This window comes from Panthera tigris, chromosome C2 (assembly GCF_018350195.1).
Source record: "Panthera tigris isolate Pti1 chromosome C2, P.tigris_Pti1_mat1.1, whole genome shotgun sequence".
Taxonomy (NCBI): Eukaryota; Metazoa; Chordata; class Mammalia; order Carnivora; family Felidae; genus Panthera; species Panthera tigris.
The window spans coordinates 78,617,964-78,630,995 of record NC_056668.1 but is presented as its reverse complement, the minus strand read 5'-3'; the positions used below and the strand labels follow the sequence as shown (position 1 = coordinate 78,630,995).

Here is a 13,032-nt window from a genome sequence, read left to right as displayed (position 1 = left end):
AATGAAGTAAATAGAAAAGTAGAGGATACACGAGAAGGTAAGTGGGTCTGCGAGTTAGGGTATCTGCATTCATTTCTCAGCACGGAGCAAGAGATTGTGGTGGATGGAGATGCCCCACTCTCATACAGAGATGCAGACGTGGAATGAGTTGGTGTCATGATTATCCTGGGTCTTGTGTTGCTTATAATTGGTATATTCATTTAGAATTGCTTTTTTAATGTCATGCATTTATGGTTACCATGGTGGCAAGAGCCAAATAGAGGGAAGTGGTTGGTTGGGGACAACGGCAAAGATGGAGATGTGGTTAAAGGTAATTTGTGAAGCTTCTGTGCCTTGCCTTAGCTAAGAACAAACAGAATGCTAGATGCTGTTGACATGTGTTTTATTTTGAAGTGACTGTTATTACTAGGGTCTAAAATCCTTAGCCTTGATCTCTTGGAGCCTAATGTTCCTGTTCTCCAGCTGAGAGAGACTAATTCACCATCTTGTGTTGTAAACACTCACTCATTTTAACTGATTACACCTCCAATGATTCTCAAATCACTAAAATTACTAATTGCTATTCCTTACACATCAAAGAGTGAATCCTGAATAATTAACCCCAAATAAAATTAGATGAATTGGCCCTTTTAATTAGAGTCCCTGCTGCTGTTTGTTCTGAGCTTCCTTTTCTTACTGTTAAGAGACTTTTAGAATGATTAAAACTGTTTAAGTCTTAAACAGCCAGTGACCTTTTAATACAATATAAACCCGTGAAAGCAATATTTCAGTTAGCAGATGGTGAAGTAAATTTTTAGAGCAAGTACCTGTCAGCTCCTAGTACTCCTTTGCAGAAAAAAAAAACCATGCCAAAAAACAACCACCTTGAAATGAAATGAGTGTCTCTATTTGATTATTTTTAAAGCATTTCTGCATTTGCTAAGCCTCAGTCTAGATGAAATGGCAGGGTTGAGGGAGAGTGAGTAATGGTTGGCATCATTTTGTATAAATAGTAACAAGAATTTCTCAGTGAGAAGAATTTGAAGTCATTTGTGCAGAAAAGATGAAGACTGGAGAAATCATAGAAAGTCCCTGGTGTCGTGTAGCCATTTGCTTCCTCAGGGAGTCTCCTGAGGCTGGGGAATGGGTGTAACAGTGGGAAAAAGGAAGCTCTGTGGAATTTCACTGCTGCTGATCATTGAGCGTGGATTACTGCCCTACCTGTGCTGCAGTCAGCCTGGATTGAGTTGAAGATATTTTACATCTTCCTGATCCATCTATCCTAGGTCTCCTAAATAGTAAGAGCTTCTTCTCTTCATCATAGTCTCCTGAAGTCGGAGGGACACAACAAGTTCCCTCCTTATTCCCAAGAGGTCTCAGATTCTCACACTGAATCTGTCACGTACTGTGGCAAATGGGTCCTCAGCTGGAAGTTAAGAGATTTGGGGGTCCCAGTGGGTTTTTTGATATGGTTCTATGCCATTTGACTGTTTCCCTTTACTACGCAGGTCAAGAATTCCTCCAGCTGTAGGACAAAGTTATTAGGCTAGGGAAGTTACTTTTTCCCCCCTAAAATTTAAAACTAAATTTTGAATTTTCATTCTGGAATAATTTCAGATTTTACACAAACACTGAAAAATAGTAGGAAGGATTTTCACTGAGTCTTCATCCAGTTGCTTCCATTATTGATATCTTACACAATCACAGTACAGGGACCAAAGCCAGGTAATTAGCACACTGACACAATACTACTAACTAATACGTAGACTTGATTTAGATTTCGTGAACTGTCCTATTAATATCCTTTTTCCAATCTAGGATCTTATCCAGAGTCACAAGCTGCATTTGGTTGTCTTGTCTCCTTAGTCTTCTTTAACTTAGGCCAGTTTCTCAGTCTTTGGTTTTCATGGAGGTCAATGACTGTTAACCAGGGCTACACATCAGAATCCGCCAGAGAGCTCATCAAGATGCTTGTATCTCGATCCCAGCCCCAGAGATTCTGATTTAAGAAGTCTAGAGTGGGGCCTGGGTGCATGTTGTCGAAGACAATGAGCCTTGAGATTCGGATCCACACCCTCAGTTAAAAGTCGGATTTGTTTCAACACCTCAAGAAGTGACATTTTGAGATTCTGTCCATGTGACATCTGTCCTTCCTCTTCCTTCATTTCCCTGTTCCTCCTCCATTCCCAATTCTCATTGATGAGAAAAGTTCTGACTCTCCAAAATTCCAAGAGGACTTTTGAAGAGGTTTCTAGATACCTCGTGGGTTACAACCTGTATACAGATCTTTTATTGTAGAAGAAAGATCAAATAAAATACATATGATGCAGTGTTTCTGGAGCTAGGATGTCCCCATAAGCAGGAGATGACTTAGGGATATGGACTCAGGGCCTGTATCTTGAGGACATCTCTGAGTAAGGTAACGTGTAAAAATACCACCACTACCACTGAGCAAAACTCAGTGACTATTTTAAGACTGATGTTATTAAGCTTGTCCAACTTTTGGCACCTTGGAGGACCTATGACCCTCCCCCCCACCCCCCGGTACTGTACTGTATTGACCTTATGTCAATAATTGGAAAGAGGCAAAGTTGTCCATGGTAAAAATGCATGTGTTCATTCTTTCAGAGTTTAATTCAGTTTAATGGAATATAGATTTATAATAATGACAATTTATAAAAACAATATTACTGCTACTTCTTAAAATCTCCTATGTGTTGCATATGCTTTATATAGAGATTAGAAAGACACAGAGTCTGTCTTCAAGGAGCTTATAGGCTAGTGGGAGAAACCAATAGATACACAATTAAACTCATAAAGAGCAGAATACTTGCTCTAATAGAGCTAAATCAGGAAAGCAGTATATTGTCTTTGAAGTGGAAATGGTTTACTCTTTCCATAAAAGAGTGATAGAATAAGTTAGTTGAGATATTTCAAGTGTTTTTGTTGTGAAACCACACTCCTTCAGGCTTCATCACCATCTTTGGCGGGAGAGTAAATTTCTGGCCTCAATGGCGACCACAGGGTGATGTCCTGTCTCCAAAGGAAAGGTGTATTTTTGGAGTCCTCTCTCAACACACTGATATTTGTTTTCCAGCTTCCTTTTTCAGTGGTAAATTAAGATTCCCCCTCCCCCCTAGACTGTTGCCTCATTCTCTGTCCACAACGTGATTTTTTTATTTTTATTTCAATTTTGAACTGAGAGAACTTCACTTTTTGCTATTGAGGCTGAAGATAATCTCAATAGCTGCTAGAAGATTGATGTGTAGGCTTAAGTCATTGCCCTATTCATTTGGAGTGCCCATCTCTGGAAGTCAATGTATATGGTATGGTTTGCTGTTTGGGTCACAAATGACCATATCTTGTAAGACATAACACTTGGGGGATTAAAAATGCTAGTTCTGGTTCTAGGCCATTTGCAGAACCGGACTATCTTCCTAATTTCATATTATTTGAAAATCATTCGGTGCTTTGGACTAAGAGATTGAATGTGTTTTTCAACAAGTGGAAACCACAGTATAATAGAGAAATGAGGTATGATTCGATGGGATGCACTCGTGTGTTTCACCTTCTTACAGACAGTTTACTTGTGGCTAAGCATGAGGACTGTTGAACTCAGTGAAGACCCAGGGATGCTGTATTAGCTAAATGTAGAGTGAAACCATCCATTTGAAAATCAGGAAGACTTCATCTACTTTAGGATCATAATTCTTCTTGCTTTTAATTTGAGAATCACAATGAACATTTCAAGCTAAGTTATTTAGAAAGATGACGGAGACATTACATTTGGGCTTGGGTAAATATAGTGGCACATTAAAATTAAACTCTGGGTTTGAGTAGATTCTGCGATTCATTTCACAGTGTCTTCCTTTTGATTTTTAAAAAATGCATGTCTGTAATTCACATTTATTGTAGAACAGTTGAATCAAAAGGAGAGGGAAGAAAAGGAAGAAAAAAAATAGGACCATGTGATAAGTGCTATTCAGTAGCCCACCTTTTTCCTCACATGATATGTCAAAGTTTTTCATGTTCTTCTCCCAGATACTCCATGACTCACTCCCTCGCTAGATTAAGTCGTTGTTCAAATGCCACATTGGTTAGGCATTTCCTAACCTTTCTCTTAAAAATTGTGGCGTTCCACCTCCACCCTAGTACTCCCTTGATTTTCCTTGCTCCGTATTTCCATGGTGCTAATCATGATTTGATATTATGTTTTCTTTAATCTATTTTTTTAAGTATTCTTCTCCTTCTGATAGAATATAAATTCTGTGAGTCCAGCACTTTTTATATATTTTTTTGTTCTTGTTTGACTTCCGCCCTCTTGTCTAGAATGATTCCTGACACATAAGAGGTACTCAATGAATAAATTGATGTCAGTTCTAGATCAACATCATCATTTTGATGGCTACACAGTTTACCAGTGTGTGATTGACCACAGTTGGTTTTTTTTTTACCAGTACTTCATTGATGAACATTCTGATTATTTCTATTATATTTCATTGTGATGGAGATTCTTTAACATGCTTCTCTATGTAGTCCTCAGTCGCTTCTTTTGTAGGATAATTTATTAAAAGTAGTGTTGCTGTATCAAAGCGTATACACATTTTTAAGGCTTTTGACACCTGTTGTCAGATTTTCTTGAGAAAAGTCTTATCCTCAACATTCGTCTGTTTATATATGAATAGCATATGAAAGTATGAATTTTCGTATGCCATCATCAATAGTGCGTTTGTCACTGTTTTTAATCTTTGTCCTCTCATTTAAGTGACATTGCCTTGAAAATTAAGTACTATAAGAATCAACCGTTTGTGTGTTAGTTAAGCAGCATAAAATACAAGGAATAGAAAGGTGAATTTTCTAATGTATAATAAAAGCACGAACTCCAAAAATGTCAAGTGTTGGAGCTGAAGAATTGGAATCACTTGGTTCAGGTGACATGTCTTCTCATTGACAGATGAAGATGCCTCTTTTAATGGAGCTGGTGGTGTTGCCATTTGGACGAGGAGGACAGAGAACCAAGAATGCCTAGCCTTGCCCTCATAATTATCCCCTCTCCCAGAGAGTTCTTAAAGGGGCTGAATACTCAAGGAACAGGAGCAGAATGGGAATATAGGAACCCACTTTATTAATAGCTCCACGGGGCTTAATCGCTCTCTAGGACAGAGGTCACACTGAGATTGTACACAGGCTTTGGTTCTAGGAATCAGCGGGCTTTTTATCCTCTTTCTACTGCAGACAACATGGTGATTAGATCAGGGCAATTCCTTTCATATTTTTAGCTACAACCAATGGATCGTAAATAGGTTGAGAAGTCTGAGCGGTGTTGCATTAAATGAGACTTATCCTTAATGTTGTTTGTTTGTTTGTTTGTTTGTTTGTTTTGACCTCTGCCATGTCCCAGTGTTTCCTGGTGGTTTTGAAAACCTTATTCAGCTCAATATTTGCAGGTGACACATTTCTAGGTACAGAAAATTTCTCTTTGGTTTTGTGTATACATGTGATTTTAAAAATAGCATATGATTTCACTCAGATGAGGAATTTAAGAAATAAAACAAATGAACAAAGGAGAAAAGAGACCAACCCCGAAATAGTCTCTTAACTACAGAGAACAAACTGATGGTTAACAGAGGGGGGTGTAGAGGGGATGAGTGAAATAGGGGATGGGGATTAAGAGCATACTTACCGTGATGAGCACTGATTAATGTATAGAATTGTTGAATCACTATACTGTTCACCTGAAACTAATATAATACTGTATGCTAACTATACTGGAAGTAAAAAATATATATGTATGTATATAAATGGGTAAAATAATGGCAGGTTAAAATTTTGTATAATGGAAAGTAAATTTCTTTTCCACTCTTGTTCCCTAGTGGCAAAATTAGCTTCTTCATAGAGGCAACTTGCTGTTAACAATTTCTTAGGAATCCATGTAAAACATACTTCATGACAACACAAGCATATATAGCATCACACAAATGATACCATTATCCATTTTGTCCTATACCGTGAATGCCTCATTTTTTTAAAAGTCAACTCAATACCAAACGTGCGACTTGAACGCACGATCCCAACATCAAGAGTCACAGGCTCTATTGACTGAGTCAGCCAGGTGCCCTGAGAATGCTCCATTTTTCAAGTATTTTACTCAGTGTGCTTTCTGGTGTAGTTTTCTTGGTGGCAAGTGTGTTTAATATAAGGAGAAGATGGCGTTGAGGGTGAAATTCCAAAGGGTCTTTAGTTGCTTTGTTTTGTAATAAATTGCCTCTCTGAGGAGAATGCTGTAAGGGTGACCCAACTCAGTCACCTTACGGAGGCTGCTGCTCCTGTCACGTTTGCTTTATCTTCTGCTCACTGTCTTTACTCACCCTATGCGGAGAGTTTTGCCTTCTCAGACCTGGCCTCCTGCGTAGGCAGCTGAGTTGCCATCTTGTGCATAAGTGGAAAGCAAGAAGAATCGTCACCTGTTACGTAGGCATTGTCCAAGTCATATGGAAATTAGCTTGGTGACACTTCAGCTGTGGGTCGAAACCCATTTGTGGGTCACCGTTACTTCAGCAGTGGTTATTGCACCAGGAATAACCAACACTTTTGAAATAAATACATGTAATAGAAGTTTCAATGTGCATTCCATGTGGTAAGTATGGTTTCATGCGACCCTTGTTTCAGATATACATGTGCTTATACATGTCCAAGCAGGTAGTATTGCAGCTTGATAGAAAAGGTTGTTTCTTTGCTCTGGGTTGTGGTCAAAAAAGGTTCAGAGTCACTGTTTTAACTGCTTTGATCTGCAGAGTCACACAGGGAAGTGGATATTGTTATCTTCATTTCATAGGTGAGGTAACCTGACCCTGAGATGGTAGCATTGCTCTTTCTCAGGTAAAGGGTAGAGCTGTGGCTTGTTTTTCAAGTTGTTAGGCTTGGCATTTTGTATTCTTTTCTTTTGAACATATTTCCATGCTCTATTCATTACTGTAAACGGAAACGAATAACTGCTTTTACTCGAAGCTTACTACTTGGTGACTGTAATTGTATTTTTTCACATGTGTGTGCGTGTGTGTTTTCCAGCCCAATCTCTTGTACACTCATAATTTAAATACTTAACTCGGGAAGTCCCTAAGTTGTTTTATTTATATTTACCTTAAAGTTTATTCCCTTAAACAACCAAAAATTATCCCCATCAGAAAGTTGGAGAAGCAACAGTTGCCAACCCAAGGAGCCGTAAAGCCATGTCCCTCCATGTACTGTGCATGGATCTGTGTCATCATCCTGCAAGCATATTAAAAATGCAGAACCTCAGGCCTCACCCCACGGCTGCTGAATCAGAGTCTGCGTTTTATCTAGATACCCTTGGCCATTTGAACGTTGACATTTGAACAACATGTAAGGCATCAGGCCATTCAACCAAACAAACATCAACTGAGTGATTAAATGGCTTCTTATATAGTTCTTCAGCCTATGTTTACGGAGAGTGGCCCACACTTTATGCCAGGATGTGGAGATAGAATGAGAAATTATAAGTGGGCTCTATTGGTTAGGAGCTTCCATTCTCAGTAGGAGAGAATGACCATGAACATCTAGGTGCAACCAAGTATTAGAGATGCTGGTGAGGCACAGACAGGCTACTGTGTGAATCCCTGTGTATGTGTGTAGGTTTACACGGATGTTGGAAGAAGAAAAAGAATGATGCTTTTTTAGTTTTTTTTTGTTTTTTGATTTTTTTTTAACTATAGTAAATGAGTTCAGACTTCACTGATGATCTGAGTTTAATTATTCCTTTGGGCTTTTTCACTACAATCACATATCACCCTTAATTTGTAAACTTCTTTGCTGGTCAGTTCTTGTTATTTTTTTTTCCCCTCTGATGGGGGCCTACCTTTATTTCATGAAGGGATAAGTGAGTTCTGCATTCAGGTGGATAGATGCCTTTCATATATGCCCAAACGATGTTACTAGGGCAACTACTCAGCTCCTAGCAGGTAGCCATATATGCTTCTCAATGCTATTGCCTTTTTAGCCCTATACTGGGAAGGGTAGCTGGAGAAAGTATGGATCCCTGGGTACTTGGGAGATTTTCCTCACTGGCTTTTCAAGTTAATGATATGCATTACAGGCTATATGGTGAAAGTAAGTTGGCAGAAAATAATATTTGAGAATCGGGGCTATATACTTTTGCACGATTCACCCTTTAACTGACCCATGGTGCTACCCCTGACAAAAAGCAAAACTCTGTTGACTATTAGCTAAATTGTTTGGGATGATAGGGAGCAAATTAAGTGAGATACTTCCTAGCTTCTCTCTAATGCAGAGTGAGGATTCGTTTCTAGCTCCATATTTCACTAGCTGTGTAACTTCAAGTAAACTATTGTACCTGGCAAGTGAGAGATAAATGTGCATTGCATGTGAGTAGGCTTTGGATGGTGAGGAGAAGGGAAGGAGGAAAGCAGGTGTGTAGGCTTGTGGCTCTGACTACCCTCCTTCTTCTAAGACTAGATGTTTCTGTCTTAGATTTTATGGATCCCTGCATTGTCCAAGTTGCCTGATTGGGGGGGGGTGTTCTTTTTTGGTTTGCCTGTTCAATTTATTCAGTGTCCCTGTAATTCATAGGGTGTGATAGTTCCATTTGGATTTCCCTGGCAAGCAGAGAGGACAGGCCACGCACTAATGTGAAGGTCTACAGCTAACCATTGCTAGTTGGGAGGTACTGCAGCTGACACCATGTTTTTCTTTAGGAGGGTCACCAGCTAAGCTTCAAAGTCAGACACTCTTTCTTTCTTTTTTATTTTATTTTATTTTATTTTATTTTATTTTATTTTATTTTATTTTATTTTATTTAGAGAGAGAGAGTGAGACTGAGATTTGGGGAGAGGGGCAGAGGGGGAGAGAGAATCATAAGCAGTCTGAGCACAGAGCCCAGTGAGGGGCTCAATCCCATGACCCTGGGATCATGACCTGAGCTGAAATCAAAAGTCGGACGCTCAACTTACTGAAGCACTCAGACGCCCCATCCAGATGCTCTTTCATTGTTTGAAAACATCTGTAAGGATGGAAAGGTTCCCCTCCCACAGCACACACATACACAAGCACACACACACGCTCACACATGCACACACACACACACACACACACACACTGTTCTTTTGTTCTTTCCATTTTGCCATCTTACTTAAACATGGAAATATGACTTCTCTCTTAAGTGGATTTGTTTTTCCTGCAACTTAGAAGCATTTTCCTTTGTTTAGTGGCCTATTAAAATGGTGACCCATAAATCAGAAATCTTGTAATAGTTCTTAGTCTGGTTTAAGGTAATTATTAAGAGCTTTTCATTCCTACCAACTCAACTAGTTATGGACTAGTCCACAGGACCTATTTTCTATCCTTTATCAATGTGTGTATCGGTTTTTTACACATCATTTTAAAATGTGAGCTCCACTCTAAAGAATGAAGGAAGAAGCCTATGATGGTCAAGCTTGAAGAACTGCAAATTATGTGATAATTATTATAAGCTTATTACTAGAACTTTTAAAAATCTTAATCTAATTTCAGCCTAGAATAAATAGTCTAGATCTTGGTTGTTTTCAACTCATTTCTTTTAAAAATGCATTGTCTTCCTTTTCTGTTCCTTTTCACCCTCCCAGGATTGTCACCAACTTGTGCCTCACTATATATTTAATTTTTATGACAAAAATTTAGTTGGGAAGGATATACAATTGACTTTTGAATGGTAGAGAGCTAAGGGAATCGACCCCATGCTGTTGAAAATCTGCCTATGTCTTCTGACTCTCCCAAATGTTGACTGCTAATAACTATTGGTTTTTTTTTTTAATTTTTTTATTTGTTGGGGCGCCTGGGTGGCTCAGTTGGTTAAACGTCCGACTTCGGCTCAGGTCATGATCTTGCAGTTTGTGAGTTCGAGCCCCGCATCGGGCTCTGTGCTGGAAGCTCGGAGCCAGGAGCCTGCTTCGGATTCTGTGTCTCCCTCTCTCTTTGCCCCTCCCCTACTCACACTCTGTCTGTCTGTCTGTCTCTCTCTCTGTCTCAAAAATAAAATAAAACATTAAAAATATTAAAAATTTAAAATATTTAATATTTATTAAAATATTAATATTTTAATGTTTTATTTTATTTTTGAGAGAGAGAGAGACACTGTGTGAGTGGGGGACGGGCAGAGAGAGGGAGATACAGAATCTGAAGCAGGCTCCAGGCTCCAAGCTATCAGCACAGAGCCCGTCGTGGGGCTTGAATTCACGAACCATGAGATCATGAACTGAGCTGAAGTCGGACGTTTAACCGACTGAGCCACCCAGGCACCCCTACTGATAACTGCTGTTGATCAGAAGCCTCACCACTGATATGAACAGTTGGTTGACACATATTTTGTATGTTATATGTGTCATATACTGTATTCTTATAATCAAGTAAGCTAGGGAAAAGAAAATGTTAAGAAAATTATAAGGAAGAAAAAATATATTTACAGGACTGTACTGTACAAAATTTGTAAGTTGGCCTATGTAGTTCAAACCCATGTTTTTCAAAGATCAACTATGGTTGGAAGAGACTACAGAGACAACCAGTTGTATTTTTTATTCCAAGACTAATTTCCTGAGAATGTGGACTATTTGTGTCGCTTTCACTGGCCTCTGTTTCTAACTTTATAATACGATCTCCAGATTCTATTTACTTCTTATCCTGTTTAATGCTCTGACATTTCTCTGTGACATAATAAAATGTGGTAAAGTATAAGAAGGTGCTCAGAAATTGTCTTTTAAATTATGCATGAAGACGACCTAGGTCCAGATAGAACATTTGGACCAGAAAATGAGGCTGTGCACTAGAATTTAGTAGGACTAGTCTCCATGAACCTAGACCTCCTTCGCTGATCACTCAAGATCTCATTGTGAGCCCTTTTCTTGTATGTTTTGACTTTCCAAGGCAGAAAACAACTCGGTGACGATTCATTTTTACTTAGTAGGTGTTAAATATTTTTCAGTGCAGTGTTTGGCCAAAGGAAGGTCAAATTAGTCTCTTGATTCTGACTGCACATTAGAATCATTTGGGTTTTAAAGGAATACTGGCACCTGACGCCTCCCCGCAACTCGCTTTCCCCCAGCCCCAAGATACTGATTGCAATTGGTGTGATGGAGTTTGGGCATCAGCATTTTGAGAAAACTTTCTTGGTGATTCTAGTATGTAGCCAGTGTTTAGAACTACTGGGTAGAGTTACTGAAGGTTTATGAGACTTATAATCCTAATAAGGATATGGACAAAGCACGTCCCTAGATGTGCACACCCAGAAAAGTAAGAGAAATAGAAATATTTCTATATGACATCAGTCATTTAACCTTTCTAATCCTATAGGGTCTAAAAATGCAGTGGTTCTCAAAGTGTCGTCCCAGACCAATAGCATCAGCATCACCTGGGAGTTTATTAGAAATGAAAATTCTCAGGGGGCACCTGCATGGCTCAGTTGATTGAGTATCTGACTCAACTTTGGCTCAGGTCATGATCTTGTTCGTGAGTTCAAGGCCCGCATCCAGCTCTGTGCTGACAGTGCAAAGCCTGCTTGGGATTTTCTCTCTCCCTCTCTCTCTACCCTTTCCCTGCTTGCGTTCTCTCTCTCTCTCTCTCTCTCTCTCTCTCTCTCTCTCACACACACACACACACACACACACACAAATAAACAAAAATTAAAAAAAAATAAATGCAAATTTTCGGGCCCCACCCTAGACCAACTAAATCAATAACTCTGAGGGTGGAACACAGCCATCCGTGTTTTACCAGACCTTTCCGAGATCCTGATGACCTCTATAAATTTCGAGAACCATCAGGACGAAGGGTTGTAGGACTAATAGGTAGCCTATGAAAATCTTAGCACAGTGGTTTGGTGCATGGTGGGAGTCTAAAAAGCAGAGTACTCTAAATATATAGTGTATTTCACTGCTTTGTAGTCTGAATATGGCCGGAAGCTAGATTAGACAGCTACTCTTCCAACTTGAAGTCTGTTATTTCTAAGGCAAATAGGGGCCAGAGGAACCATCAGAACAATGAATCAAGGTGTATCAGAACAATGAAATCCAAGCCACCATCCTTCCTCTGTGCAGTTTAGATTTTTTTTTTTTTGAAGGCTTAAATCATGGTATTTTGGTTCTACCCAAAAGCAACTCATTGAGTGACAGAAACTCCTGCCCTGCTGCTAAGTGTTGAGCAACTGAAATGCAAGGAAAAGTACTTATTCATGAATATTACTTATTATTGTTATCTAAAATATTATTTTTAAAAGAAAAAAGGCAAACAGAGATTTTTTTAAATGGAAGTTTCCTATTCCTAATAGAATTTCTTGCAAAGTATTTTTAAAAATTTCCATATCATGAAGCCCCAGAGCTTTTAGATTTATGTCTGCACCTCAGACCTTAGAGATTAGGTGCTCTCTTCCAAAAACACGACATTGGTATGCTCTTCTCGTTGGGCAATGATGTTGAACTTTCTTGATATGCTCACCCCTCATCACTTCCTGCCTGGATTGTATATAGATTTTGATATCAGAGGTTTCTTATTCCCCTTCCTCCTAATCTGCCCTGCATGTGCTTTTAGATTAGTCTTTAGTAAATCATACTGCAACCAAATGTTTTCTTGTCAGAAATGCTTGATGGCTCCCCACCGCAAGCATGATAAAATTTGAACTACTTACTAGATGTTCAGCACACTTAAAGAAAAAATTCTTTTTGTCACTGCACTTAGTTTTATTGTTCACTAGTATTCTTTTACATCCCTATATTTATGCTGTATTATGACTTGCTCCTTATTCTCTAGGCCCTAGATGTTTTAAGCTATGCCTTTGTTCCCCTGTCTTTCTGCCAAGAGTGGACTCGTTGGTCACTGTGAACTGCTGTTCAGGGGCAGTTTAAATGTTCTGGTAAAAGCCTTCCTTGTTGCTCTACTTGGGCATAAGTTTTCCTTTTTCTTAGCTTCCAGAAGAGTCCGTTTCTCCATCTTAATAAATTGTATCTTCTTTTTCCTTTACCTGTGGGTACATTTTTTCCGCCTCTGCTTGAT

At 39.0% G+C, this 13,032-nt stretch overlaps 1 protein-coding gene across 6 annotated transcripts in view; it reads left to right on the top strand.

The window, feature by feature from the left end:
* The window catches only part of LOC102953305 (LIM domain containing preferred translocation partner in lipoma), a 673,846-nt gene that overhangs the window by 285,742 nt on the left and 375,072 nt on the right, over positions 1-13,032 (top strand). The window lies entirely within an intron of this gene.